Source organism: Numenius arquata, chromosome Z, assembly GCF_964106895.1.
Source record: "Numenius arquata chromosome Z, bNumArq3.hap1.1, whole genome shotgun sequence".
NCBI lineage: Eukaryota > Metazoa > Chordata > Aves > Charadriiformes > Scolopacidae > Numenius > Numenius arquata.
Genome location: NC_133616.1, coordinates 25,479,789 through 25,494,048, shown reverse-complemented (window position 1 = coordinate 25,494,048; position 14,260 = coordinate 25,479,789). Strand labels below are relative to the sequence as shown.

The following is a 14,260-nucleotide window of genomic DNA, read 5'->3' as shown; positions in this document are numbered from 1 at the left end:
TTCATCTTGTGCTAAAATTGATGGCAATAATAATTAAAACACGTAGTATTTTTTAACTTCTTCAAAGGAAGATCACTGGAGACCTGTGCTTACAGGCCCTACTTAAAAACCGTACTTAGCATTAAAAAGGTTATCACTTTAGTGTGTGACTAGTTTATTTTAGAGCAGTCATGAAAACGTAAAGATCATCTATCACAGTAACACTGATGAGAGACTAGATTCAGAAATAATATATACAAAGGTCATGGAACCTACAGACTGGAAACCCACTCTTTCCCAGTCTTCTCTTGGTTTAGATGAGCACAAATTATTAGGGTTTTTTCCTATCTTGCATCTGTGAAAAAATTATCAGAGAGTTAATTAGTACTGCAGGACCACATTACTTGATCTCTTTTCTTTTCTCAGTGACTGCCAGAGATTGAAGAGAAAAGACAGCGGGATTCTGGGAATAATCCTAGTGTCTGCCTGCAGTGTTACTGGAGAAATAATGGAGGCTTCCTTTCATCACCTAGGAGAAAGAAGTACTAAACCACATTTTTACAAGGAGCTATGAAATGACTATATAATTAATGAGAACTGAAAGCCTCAGCAACAACTGCTCAATGTTGTCATGTCATATTGCATAAGAAATTTTATTTTTCAGGCTTTTGCTTGATCCCTAGAGTGGTAGAAGAAAAAGGTCACATAAAAGATACTTACTCAAGAGGTCACAGAAAACAGCCTTGAATTCTATCAGATTATTTGCATCAGGATCTCCCTGACATGGGCAACAGGGATCCAGATACTGTATGTGACTCTAAAATATGGTCTGTACACCGAACATGTCCTAGAACATTTTCTGGAGTCAAGTTAGAGGGAGATGCACCACTTCAGCAAGGTATTTTAAGAGGAGACTGCTTCAGAAAACAACATTACACAGAATGCATTAAAAATGAGTAGAATTTGCTTCTTTGAGACCTACCTCAGCTGAGTCTGGCTCATACCTACTGATCTGGAATAAGGAAAAAAAGAAAACCCTCTCTCAAAATACACCAAAGACATGCACAAGAAAATTCAATTTCTTGTCCCCTCAGAGGTGAGTGAAGATCATGTCTTTAAAATGTCCTTTTGTTTTCAAGATGAAACATTTAGTGATGTTCAGACAATCAGTACGGATGTTAAATTTTATCTGGGAACCCTACTGAAACCCACTGACCTAAAGAGAGGGAAGGCTGTGGGACAGAAATAGGATTATCACTCAAATATAAAGTAAACTTTCCTTACTGCAGTCTGTACAAACCCACAGGGTGCTGTAAACCCAATGAGCACCAAGGTTTACAATAAAACCTGGCTGGATCATATATCTATTACCTCCAAGGGAGGGGCATGACAGCTTTTGGCCACTGGCAACATGTGTATTTGAGACATTCTTAATATAAATTTTCTTTAAAAAACAAAACAAAACAAAAAACCCAAACCCCACAAAATCTTCTTTACTCAATTTCATTTCAAAACTTAAAATGGGAGAATGAAATTGCATAGCTTTTTCTCCTTTGCAAATTTAACAGTTCTGTCTGACCAATCAACAATAATAAGACACTGCAAGCTCAGATGCTAGCAGTCTTACTGACACTCAGATGTATGACATACAGCAGAGACACTATCTGGATACGTTCCAAACTTAAGAATGCTTTATATTTATATTCAGCCCTTTGTCCATACTATACTTCATATATTCAGACATGTTAATAAAGATGGAGCTTTAATTCAAAATAAAAAAATTCTCTGGGAATTATGCCAAAAAGCTCCTTAAAATTCTTCCATGGGTCCCCCTGCTATTTCAGAGGAGTGTTGTGACGTCTAAAACAACAGGTCTTTCTTAATCATGACTGGGATCCTAGATCTTAGTGAGACATCCAGCACTTGGATGAAAACATTATTAGGATTGCAGGAATCACGGAGAGAGTAAATAAAAGTGATAGACTGCATTATCAATATACCTTGCCAATAATACTGCAAATGCAAAGGAAATGCTGCAGTAGACAAAAGAACAAATGAAGAGATGAACAACCGCTTGACAATTTAACTCGGCAGCCACTTTGCAGGAGTTACAGCTTTGGACAAAGGCAGAGGAACACCGGTAGATACCAAAACAAGGATTTTGTAAACCGTGTAGATCAGTTATGTTGCTACAGATTACAAGTGGTAGTCTTGATTTCATATAGTATCTAGTTCCAATCCCAAAATAAACAGTCACATAAAAGGTATTTTAACTATTTGATAAAAGCTATTTTAATTTGACAGAACTAAAAAAAAAAAAAAAAGTCATTTGAAGGAAGTCTGGGAAGGGAAGAACCAAAGTAAGACTTAAACTTGAGAAAAATACTGGTAGGCTTTGATACCAGAGTCTCAATCTCTTAAAGTAGTATCAAACAGATCTCTGACTGTGAGATATTTCTACATACTTCTTTATGATTGAAATTCTCCTTCCTAATTTAAAATAGCAATAGTCTGCATATTTTTAAAAAAGGAGGGTAATATTTTTCAGTTTTCAATAAATAATGGCAAAATCTCTGTGAATACTGCTACGCTCTAACAGAGTATTTCAGTTCCAACAATCATGAACTGTCGCATCTCCAGAAGCTGCAAATGAAAGGATTACAACTTTTTACTACACTCTGTATATCTTTAATGTCCTTATTGCAGAGATTTCTGATATGCTGTTTGCAGAGTTGCTGTTTTTCTATCCACTTGGCGTAGAACCTAAGGAACAGTGAAATATTTTCTCCACGTCGAATTAACTTCTTAGACAAGGTTTCTTACAACAGCAGCTCAACACATTATCCTTCCTAATTAAAAAACAAACAAACAAACAAAAAACCAAACACAAACCCACAACAAATCGAGTTTTGATAAAATCTTACCATGGGGAGCTTTATTAGGAGGGAATCCTCACATTCTCTACAGCAAAAATTGAAAGATTACGTAACAAAGAAGGATTTACTAAGTGCTTATAGGCACTCAACAGATGTCCTTCATAATACTGAAGCCAATGATATTGATAGAACATTGAAAGCGGAAATGAAAACAGTGTATTCTAACCCTACTTGTACTTTTCAGTGCCACTCACAGGGAATGCCTTTTTAGCCTGCTCGTAACACAAAGTAAAAGTCATCACTTAAATTCAGCAATGGATTTATCAAAGTAAACATGAACGCACGGAAAATAGCATTTTCAAATAAACACTTAAAATATGTAATGAAGGTAATGTTATCATTTTAACATGTCAGTAATCTGCTACTCAGATAATGACAAAGGCATCTGAGAAGATACAGGAAGGACATCAGAGTAGAAAATAAATACAAAAATTAATGAAGCAAGCAAGTTTTCTGAAACAAAGCTTACCTTTGAGCCATCCAAACTGATTATCCTGTAGACATTTCTTGTGCTGTCATAGAAGTAGGACACAGTAACAGCATGCTTGCTGGTGGGAACCCAGTTCTTCTTAGTGTTTGGGTCAATCTGGAAGACGTGAGCTCGGGTGCTGTAGATGGGTTGTTCCCTGAAGGATAGAAAGTAAAACTTATGAATGTAATTTGTATGTAATATCTTTGCACACAAGATATCTGCCAGTTGTGCCCTCTGAGATGCACACTTTTCACTTTGCATGATAAATTATTCCTAAGATTGTCTGTATATGTTGCCGCATAGAGCAGATAAGTGCATTAATATACATATGCAAACAAAATGTAAGCCTTCTGAGGCAAAAATCAGCACCCAGTTGTAGAGTCAGATAAAGACAGATATCTCTAAATACAGATTCAGCCCTGTCCCATCATCTCCCCAGCCCTCACCCCCCATCTATCCCTTTAAACTAAAGTGCTTTAATGGCACGTGTAAATTCATCTCATCACACTGCAGAATATGTATTACTTCAAGCCTCCATCTTCTCAAAAATCTTTTTGATACTCTGATTATTCTAATCAATTTACCATTCATTTTTCCTACGATCATTACCAGGACATACAGTATTGCGCAGAAATCTAAAAATATTTTAGTATCACTAAGACAGTTGTCTGTTTAAATTTAGCTCCATTTTAGTAACAAATAGATTGCTGTATTCTTCAGGGAATGTTGCCATCAAATCCCAAAGATATTAAGTACCAGAACTTTAAGTTGGATTTAACTTCTTGGGTTTTCACACTCTCTTTTTTTCTCCCATTTCCAGGACTTGAAGAAACATATCCTTTTGTCCCTGTCCTCATCTCCCTTTAAAAGATAAGTTTTTAATACATTTTTCTGCCAAAATAAAAACAAAATTAAAAATTCGGATTTTGGGTACTCATAGTCTAAGGGTTTCAATCTGGCTGTGTTGCAAAGGGGTATACGTGAACTCTTAGAAATAGCTCTACTGCTTGGCAGCAAGAGGAGCTGAGACCAGCTGCTTTCAGCAGGAGAATCCTATTACTCAGCTGGGAGTTAGGGCTCCTTGAAGGTCATCCTGCCCGAAGATGTGGTGTTCTGCTATGTCAGGTGTTGGAAGAAGTGACATAAAGAATCCAGAACAGGCCAAAGACAGAGGAACAGAGAGTTTCAGTGAAAGCTAAAGGAGAAGGAAGGCAGGCCAGGAGACCAATGCACACACTACTCCTCCATGTAAATATCACTGTACCCTCAGCACCAACCCATCTTCCTCTAAATCACAAAGCTATAGGAGGTTGGGTAGCTGTTCGCCTGATCCCAAGCCCTTGCACACAAACAGACGTTATGCAAAGGTGAGTCTTATTGCTCTTTTGTTTAACAGAATCTTTAATTCTTATTGCTCTTTTGAATATCTACAATTACTTCTTCAATCATACTTAAGTTCTCATCTTCAATATTAGATACATTTTGCATTTACCTCCCAATTAAGCATATCCAAATGTAATGTGATGCATACTACCATAATGCAAGCAGTTCTTTAACTCTGGAAAGTTAAAGAGCCCACCAAAATAAATAATCTTAGAGGCCTGACAATTATTTGGATGACGTTGAAAGGAGAAAACAAAAGACTCTGACCACATTAACCAAAAAGACAAAAGAAGAGAGAAATTGTAGATGTGTGGTTAATGAAAACAGATTTGACCAGCACTGATATTCAATTATGTCATGGTACAATGCATCACACAACTGGGATTTTCAACATACCATAGGTTAGGATTTTAATATGTAAAAGGTAAGGAAAACTGTAGGACTAAAGCAAGTGGGAGCGTCAGAAAAAGTTCAAGCAGTTCAAAAGCCTGGAGTTGCTGCTCTCCTGCACTGTCAGCAGTCTTCTGTAGCCCCAGCTAAATACCCTCAATTTGTGTGATGAGGTAGTCTGAATTTTCCTGCCAATTGCTCAGCAGTCTCGCTCAAAGACTTTTGCCCTGTCACTTTGCAGGGCACACGTGTGGGTCTGCCACAGATATTACAGTTAGGTATGGAACAGGATAAATGAAGCTACTTAACGCTTTTTAAATCACTTCTGATAAACTAGAGTTACAGTCTTGTCTTTCCAAGTTTTAACTGAAACTACAGCTTTGCTGATGACAAGCTGTCTACACTCTGTGGAAAAAGCATACCTCCTTTCATTAAACTAGTTGGATAAATCATGATTTTGCCAGATTACTGGGGTAATTAGGATTTTTTTCTGACAAGGACGCTAAACTTCAGATGCCTCTAGTATTAGACCAGCATTTTGACACTTGATGATGAACATCTAGTGTTGATGACCATCATTCATGTTGATGACCATTCATGATGGCCATCATTCAAGGCCAATGGGATGAGGTTTAATAAGGCCAAGTGCCGGGTTCTGCATTTCGGCCACAACAACCCCAGGCAATGCTACAGGCTTGGGGAAGAGTGGCTGGAAAGCTGCCTGGCAGAAAAGGACCTGGGAGTGTTAGTGGACAGCCGGCTTAACATGAGCCAGCAGTGTGCCCAGGCAGCCAAGAAGGCCAACGGCATCCTGGCCTGTATCAGGAATAGCGTGGCCAGCAGGAGCAGGGAAGTCATCGTGCCTCTGTACTCGGCGCTGGTGAGGCCTCACCTCGAGTACTGTGTTCAGTTTTGGGCCCCTCACTACAGGAAAGACATTGAAGTGCTGGAGAGTGTCCAGAGGAGAGCCACCAAGCTGGTGAGGGGTCTGGAGAACAAGTCCTATGAGGAGAGGCTGAGGGAACTGGGCATGTTTAGTTTGGAGAAGAGGAGGCTGAGGGGAGACCTCATTGCCCTCTACAACTACCTGAAAGGAAACTGTAGAGAGGCGGGGGTTGGCCTCTTCTCCCAAGGGAATAACGACAGGACCAGAGGAAATGGTCTGAAGTTGCGGCAGGGGAGGTTTAGATTAGATATTAGGAAGAATTACTTTACTGAGAGAGTGGTCAAGCACTGGAACAGCCTGCCCAGGGAGGTGGTGGAGTCACCATCCCTGGAGGTATTTAAGAAACGTGTAGACGTGGCTCTTCAGGGCATGCTCTAGTGCCCGGGATTGTTGGTTTGTGGTGGGGTGTTGTGTGTGGGGTTTAGTTGATGGATGCTGCTTGCTTTTTTTTTTTTTTTTTTTTTTTTTTTTTGGGGGGGGTGTTGTTGTTTGTTTGGTTTTGTGTTGTGTTTTTTTGTTTGTTTGTGTGTTTTTGTGTTTTGTTTGTTTTTTTTTTTTTTTTTTTAATGTGGTTGGACTCGATGATCTCAAAGGTCCCTTCCAACCACTAAGATTCTGTGATTCTGTGATCTATAACTATTATTTCTTCAAACAAATGGAAGTTATGCACCTTATGTCTACAGAACTAAATGTGTTACAGAATCAGCCAATGATGTGGCACTGAAGTCCTTCAAAGCTGCTGTATCATCAGGTCATCTGTACTTTTTCTTTAGCAACACACTATACAACTACTTAAATTTTAGATTTGCTATAACATACAGAAACAAACAAAAGGTAATACAGAAAACATATACAAGATTTGTAAGTTCAGCTAATCAATCTTTACTCTTTTTGTTCTCCCATTATCCTCACAGGACATGATGCCCTCCCTGTCCAGAAGTTTCAATTAATTCAGTTGAAGTAGTAGTAGTTATAGGAGTATTAGTTAAATAGGAGAATAGTTTCCTTTTTTCCTCGCTAAGTGCTCAGATAATTAACGTATATTAAAAAAAAAATCATTTCATGTAGATTATAAAATATCATTTTATATACATATAAATAATTTAAAATCTACTTTTGCCTATACAGAGTTGAGACAGGAAGAAGAGAAAAGCTTTAAGTATGAAAAAACAACCTGTAAAAACTCCTATCGGTTCCTTACTCTTCCCTCTCTTCTCTTCCTCTTTCAGCTTTCTCTTGTCATTCTTTCATTACCAGAAAGTGTTTAGTATTCATTAAAGACACTAATAGGAACTAAGACAAGAACTCATCACTAATTACAAAGAGAAGTCATTCATTTTTCCAGAAATATCCTGATGCCGAACAAAAAGAAAGAAATTAACAGAATGCCATAGTAACACAGTCTGACTATTAGAAGCATTCACTCAGGCATGGCAGAAACATTAAGGTTAATACACTGCTGTTCTTAATTTGCTTAATACTGCAACATTATAATGGTCAAACACAAACTAAAAAGAAATAAATGCTAGGTCTTTCAGGACTTGAGTGGCAATGTGAGGACTTGAAGAAGCACAAGAAGTACCACTTAAGCAGGCAGAGTAAACCAGTTTTTTTCATCGCTGAAATAGAAAGCCATTCACTGATATGTTATCAGTCCTAGGCTAGGCTCAGGAGAAATGTTGAATGAACAATGTTTTCAACAACTCTTTCCATTTTGACACCTTAACCCATCCTTTTTAAAGAAAATGCAGACTACTGAATATAAGAACCTAAGGTTTAATTTTTTCATACGTTAGACCAATTAAAGCCTTCACAAAGGAAGCTTAAGTTCGTACAGAAGGTTAGAAAGAACTTTCCTTGCTAATCCATATTTAATATTTGGGTTTTTTTTTTTTAAAAAGTATCTCTTTGATGTGTCTGGTGCTTCCAGTCCATGCCAACACTAGTGCTGAAGGCCTCTTTCCTCTTACTTCTTTTCCCACACTGCCATTTACCGTGACTCCAAAGTTATTTTCATTGCCATAATATCTCTAACTTCTCAAGGCTGGGATTCTGGTGTCTTTGGTGCTGTAATAACAGCAAGGCCATTGAAAAGAAGGTATGAACTTCTACAACATTAGTTGATGTCCTACTTGCCTCACCTTACAGTGTGTTAACGATGCTAACAGTATTTTTTTGAATTACACACCCCTCTCCCTTTCCCCTGCATACTGAGCTAAACTGACAGGGTTTTGATAGTGAGGGTGCTGCACTGTGTGGGATTAGGTCAGGGACTGCCCTGTGCAGACACAAGAAGAGACCAGGATTGGGGCTCAAGAAAAAAAGACACACCCGAGCAGGGGGTAGCAGACACAGGAGCAGGTATAACACTGAGGGGACTATGGCCCATCCATGGGAGCCACCACAGGCACTGACCCCCATCTTCTGAGTCCACCCATGATGACGGGATGGGAGACCAGGAAAGAGTTAGAGAGGTGTCCACAGGGAAGATGAGGTGTGTTCTCCATGTTTATGTAATTGTTTGTCCTTATCTTCAGTGGCAATAAACTAAATTGAATTAAATTTCCTGAATTGAAAGGGTTTTGTTGCGCATGACATTCCCTCCCTGCTACAAACACAAAAAACTTATGTAAAACTTAATATAACAGCCTCTTTGCTCCCCAAAGTGTTCAAATACACCAGAAGTTTTACATCTCTAAGCAGAGCTATTTTCCCGAACCAGTAGGACAAAAGAGGATAAACAAACAGGTCCAGTGTGATAGGGTCCTCCTGCTCAGCTTAACTTTGGTAGCTCTAAATATCTATCGAGTAATGAAAAGTCCATGAGAACGAATGTTTATGTCAATCATTTCTGCAATTTCTATTTCCCTGGTATGAATCTTAAAAACTCTGAAGTGCCTTGTCCAGACTTACTGGTTTTGATGCACATGGAGTCCACATACAAGACTGTTTTCAAGTCAAGTCCAACAAAGTGTGCCTTGGAAGTCCTTTTCATCACATTTGCCAGTTGCAAGCAGAGCAAGATCCCACCCTTCAGACTTCAATCTCAGAGTTTCAGAGGAAGGTGATGCCTCGTGCATTCAAAAACATCCCTGTGCTCAGAACTGGAGCACAACCACACTCCAAGTCCCCTCTATCCACAGACCGGACAAGAGGTGTGGTGCCCTCAGCCCACGGCAGCCAGGGGCGCAGCAGACTCTGCCACAGGCTCTCGCAGCCTTAAGGACTGCAGGCTCTCAGAAGGCACCACACACAAAGGTCTTCGCTGGTGGTAATTTCCCACACAGCAAGTTCTGAGCCCGAACAGCATCTGTCACCCAAGGTAATTGCTCCCCGTATCAGACAACGTGAAACCCCTACATGATCTCTCAGACGTTTGCCAATTATCCTCAGATTTAGGACCTTCTTGCTTTTTCAAAATAACAGCATACCAAGACTACAGCTTTCTCCCAATGCCCTGCTACAGTCTTAAAAAATACTCTCCCTAGCTTGTTTTTAAAGCTGTAGCAAGCTTTTCTTACTCTAAGCAGCTTGAGGAGAGACGCCTGAAAAGGAGAGAGATTAAAAGTGCAGCTGTAGTCAAAACTGATTTGTCAACTATGGCATCCAAACACGACCAACGGTTTCTCAGGAGTCTGACTGAGTCTAACGAGCTCTGCAAACACAATTCAAACCAACAGAAAACCACAGAACTTTCCATATTCCTAAAAATGCTCTTAAGCCTGATAAATACTGTATATTCCAGCCTGTGGGACAGTATTGTATAACATCGGCTCTTTGTTGTATGGCCACTGTTCTGAAATAAAATCTTTTTCTGGACAGAAAGTGACTGACAACTGCCATCTTGAAATAAAAATTAAAATTGTAAAGTACTTGAACAAAACATACTCAGCATACTTATGAAATGAGTACATCTTAAGATTTTGCTTTCTACGTTACATACATACAGTAACAACTTTGATATCTCAAAACAAGTTTTGAGACAGTGAGAAAAAGTGGAAGTTACAATCGAGCAACCAGATCAAAATCTCTCCTATACCACCAGCAGTTTATCTAATTTTACACTTACATTCTTAGACCTGCTTTTGCTGTTATGTTTTGGGTTTGAGCCAGGTTTACTCAAGATCAGTAAAAGCTTAGGAAGTTGTTCCTAAAAAGCTTGGTAAGTCTTCTGTATTTAGTTAGAAGTTAATACATATATGCACCTATTTACCTATAAAGTTCAACAGCTTACTTCATAGGATACGTTCTATAGCTACATAATACTGCAAAAAGTGGTGCCTTCAAGCTGTTTCCTAAACAGTTTTGTTCCCGTTTAACATTTAGTATTAGATCTTTAACCACTTCTGAGCTTGCATATTATCACAAATAATACCAGCAATTTTTCAGGATTTGAAGGGAGAAAAATTATCTAGAATCTTTCATTACACCTGCAAGGTTAAGTTAAAAATACATTTATTTTTGCCAGAAACATCATTACATACTCTACATTAGATTTTCAGGGATCTGAAGTTTTGACTAACTAACCCATTTCAGCTTGAAACCAGGTAACACACGGTACTTAATCAACATAAGATGCAGGAAGTCAGAAAGAAATAATTTTGTGATCTGCTAATATTTACATTTCTATGAAATTAGTGTTTTGTCATGGGTAATCATGAGACAGGCCTTGCTGATATGCCACAAGAGAGCTGCCAGGCCTGATGGCTTAATCAGCTTGGCCAGCTCCAACACTTTGCTCTTCCCAGGTTAAGTTGTAGCCTATGCTTTTAACATTTATTTTTATAAATCTACAATAGATACTTTGATGCCCAGTATTGCCTATTTTTAGGAAGGAAAAGTTCAAAGCTCAGCCCATAAACTCTGCACCCTTCCCCTCCACCTTTACCCACACTACAGCTTCTATGCTTCTTCATCCATGTTCTTTGCACATTAGCTTGTCTTAAACGTAAACAAAGACACTTCAAAGATGGTAGAAATACAGAACATAGTTTAAATTAATTCCAATTCTATGAAATTATAGATCTGACTTTGAAAATACTGAAGAACTATTTAAACATTAGATTTTTTTAATTCCCTTAAATGTCAAATAATTTCAGAAGATAATGGCAAACCCCATACTGAATTGATGAAACAGCTTCTAATGTTAAAGGGTATAAAAATAAGCAGCATCCCCTGGAGAACCCTCTTTAACTGCACCGCACAATGGTGACACTAATGTTAAACAGACTGAGTCACAGGTGGTTTTAGAATTCAAATTGACTTAGTAGCTTTAGTCCAGTGAATGGGAAATCACAACACACTCTAAGATACTGACCAAGCTGGAAAACACTTTTTACAACTGGAAATGATTCTGTGATGTGTTCATTCAGAAGTCCCTGGAAAACAGCTTACAAGAAAAGTCTCCAGAGCACTGGTATTATTTATACTGAAGACAGACAATTAGATATAGCAGAAATACCATGGTACCCATTCCAGTGGAATGTGACGGAGAACTTCATACTCACCCAATTTTACACCTGCGTCATTTTGTACCATCCCAAAGAGACAGCATATCGCACAGTTCCACCCTCTGTTCATTCAATAAGGAGCTGTTGGTGATGATGGCAACCTCTTTTCCTCTTCTTCACCAAGTTTTTGGGGTGTTTTTTGAAGTACTTTTACATATAGCAGAATTAATAAAAATTGGTCTAAAACAAAATACTAACTCACAGTTGGGCCTCCAGTGTCATAGCAAAAAGAAACTTCCCTCTGAAACCTTCCTGCATTTTGGGGCAGAACGTCTGACCCAAGAGATTCCTCTGTGGTTATCAGAACTTGAGCTCTTGCTCTCTTAACAAGCACTCTTTTCAATATGCCTCTTTATTTTCACAAAATTCTCAGAAATCTATTATCTTTGAAATGTCAATGTCCCTATAAAGACTAGTTGAAATGTGAAAGCTACTCAGGCATGAGGGGGGAAAGCTGCACTCTATTTGCATACCTTAAAATCCTAGGTTTTTAAAAAAATAAAATAAAAAAAGAACTCAAAACATTTTACTACAGGGTAAGAAGTATATGCAAAACACGTATGTGTATAGCCAGATGTAAATAATATAGTTTTATACAAGCTAGGCTACATTTGACATCTATGAGTAGACAGAACTTTAATGAAGTCAGTGATTATGGATTTTCATTAGTAGAAAAACTACCTTCTTATAATTATTTGTATCAATGAATAAAAGTTTCTGTGTGATACAGAAGGCAAGTCAAGAAAGCACGGAACTTCAAACTGTAGGGCAGGAAACACTTCCGAAATCAATACCTTCTCATAATGTTTTGGCACATCCACTGATGTGGATGGCATCTTTATGAGCATTTAATCCTACAAAATAGTCCCATTTGGGGGAAAAAATGAAGTACTCTATATGTGCCAATCTCAACTAAATGCTCAGGAAGCACATAGATAAGACCTTCCAGAGGGGAAGGACAGAAGAAAGGCAGGGGAGTATCCTACAAGCAGGCGCTGTAAAACAGCTGCAGACAGCACTTACTTATAATTTATAGTTGTCATATAAAAATCGCAGGAGCTAGGATTACCATACCTGGGGAAATAAGACTCCTGCTATTAAACAAACACAAAAAAACCCAACACAAAACCCCAGAAAAGATAATTATGAAGAGCAATGGGAAAGATCATTTAAACTCATTCTTACTGTGTCTGAGCTTCCCATTCATAAGAGACCAGTGAAGGATAGTAGTTATTGGTAAACTGTAGAATAGTAAAGATCATCTTCCCCAGTGCAGATTTAAAATTAACTGTAGTACAGCACAGAGATTACAGTCTTAAAATTTTGTAACATCAGCAGCATGGAAGCTGGCAGAGTTGCAAAGCACCAGACAAATCAGTGCCCTGGTTCCTACTCTCCACAGAGGATAAGAAAAGCCAGGCACAATGAGTTTTTGTCAGGAGAGTGGTGGCGGCAGGACAGGACACTGCCTGTGCTGGCAGACCCCGGCACAGGGAACAGAACGTGTCTCAGACCAGGACCCAAGTGACCTGGCTCTGATCCGTCTCTCAGACCTACCTTCTTGCCTCAATGCAAGTCATTCATTCGACCAACTCTTCCCTGGCACCCTCCCTCTTAGAAAATACACTTCTCCAATCTATTTCACCGGCACTTCTGTTCAGGCATCTCACTGACTGGGAAAGCCCTACAAAACATTAGGAGAAAGGGTTCCTTAAATAGCTACCCCATAAATATTTGTTCTCATACTCCTCTCTGTCCTGCTTGGCCTTCATGGCCTTAATGTCACATTCGTTTTGACATGCTCTGACCAATATTTTTACATACACACACACATATATACACCTCAAAGATAATGTCAAAGTGTGTCAATAATATAGTTGGTCACTAATTCAGTTAGCATAATCTGAGCACACCAACCAAACAGATTCTGCCCTCAATATCTTGTATTAGGAACAATCCCCTTGCAGCCCTCCTTGGCCCTCACCGTATCACAAGACACAGAAAATACAAAAGCACTCAGAAACCAAGAACTGTCTTTTGTTCCATCCCATCTTCAGATGCCTAACATCAGGCGGGGAAGGCTTTAACATATTAACTGAAAATTCGTAAGATTGATGGCATAAATTATTTTAGGAGGTCAGTGTTAACTGCACTGCATGACAGATGTTTTAAATTTTTTCTTCTCTTCAGTTCCAGAGCAAACTTGAGATATCAATAAAGAAGACTTAAGTGAATTTTCTAGTTGCATTACTATTTCTCAGAACACAGAGAAAACCTGGATGAGAGTGTCTGCTCATTTTCCTCCAAACAAGCAATGGATCAAAATTCATCCATGATACAGTGAAATTAGATGGGTCTTACTAGATAATGTCCAGATCAACAGCAAAAAATCACGTTTTGCTTTCTCACAAACTGGAGAAAGCAAAAAACTGAAACATGAAAATGCATACACATTCTCCAGAGAAAGAACAGACATAGTGCACAAGATTCTGCAGTAAAATTCGGCTTACTTAGATGTGAGTCACACCTGTAGCTCAGGCATTTCATCCTGCTATCTAGGTAGTATCTCAATAGTTGCTTATCCTCGCCGTGCTGAACCTCTGCTAGAAGTTTACCTCCCACCTGCACAGAACAGCTCAACTTG

The 14,260-nt window shown here is 38.8% G+C and overlaps 1 protein-coding gene across 1 annotated transcript in view; it reads right to left on the bottom strand.

Annotated features, from left to right (window-relative positions):
• The window catches only part of HOMER1 (homer scaffold protein 1), a 66,225-nt gene extending 62,679 nt beyond the window's left edge, over positions 1-3,546 (bottom strand). The window contains exon 1 of the mRNA XM_074165883.1: positions 3,385-3,546. The gene's annotated coding sequence lies outside the window, so the exon portion shown is untranslated. The remainder of the gene's footprint in view (positions 1-3,384) is intronic.
• Positions 3,547-14,260: the final 10,714 nt, after the last annotated feature.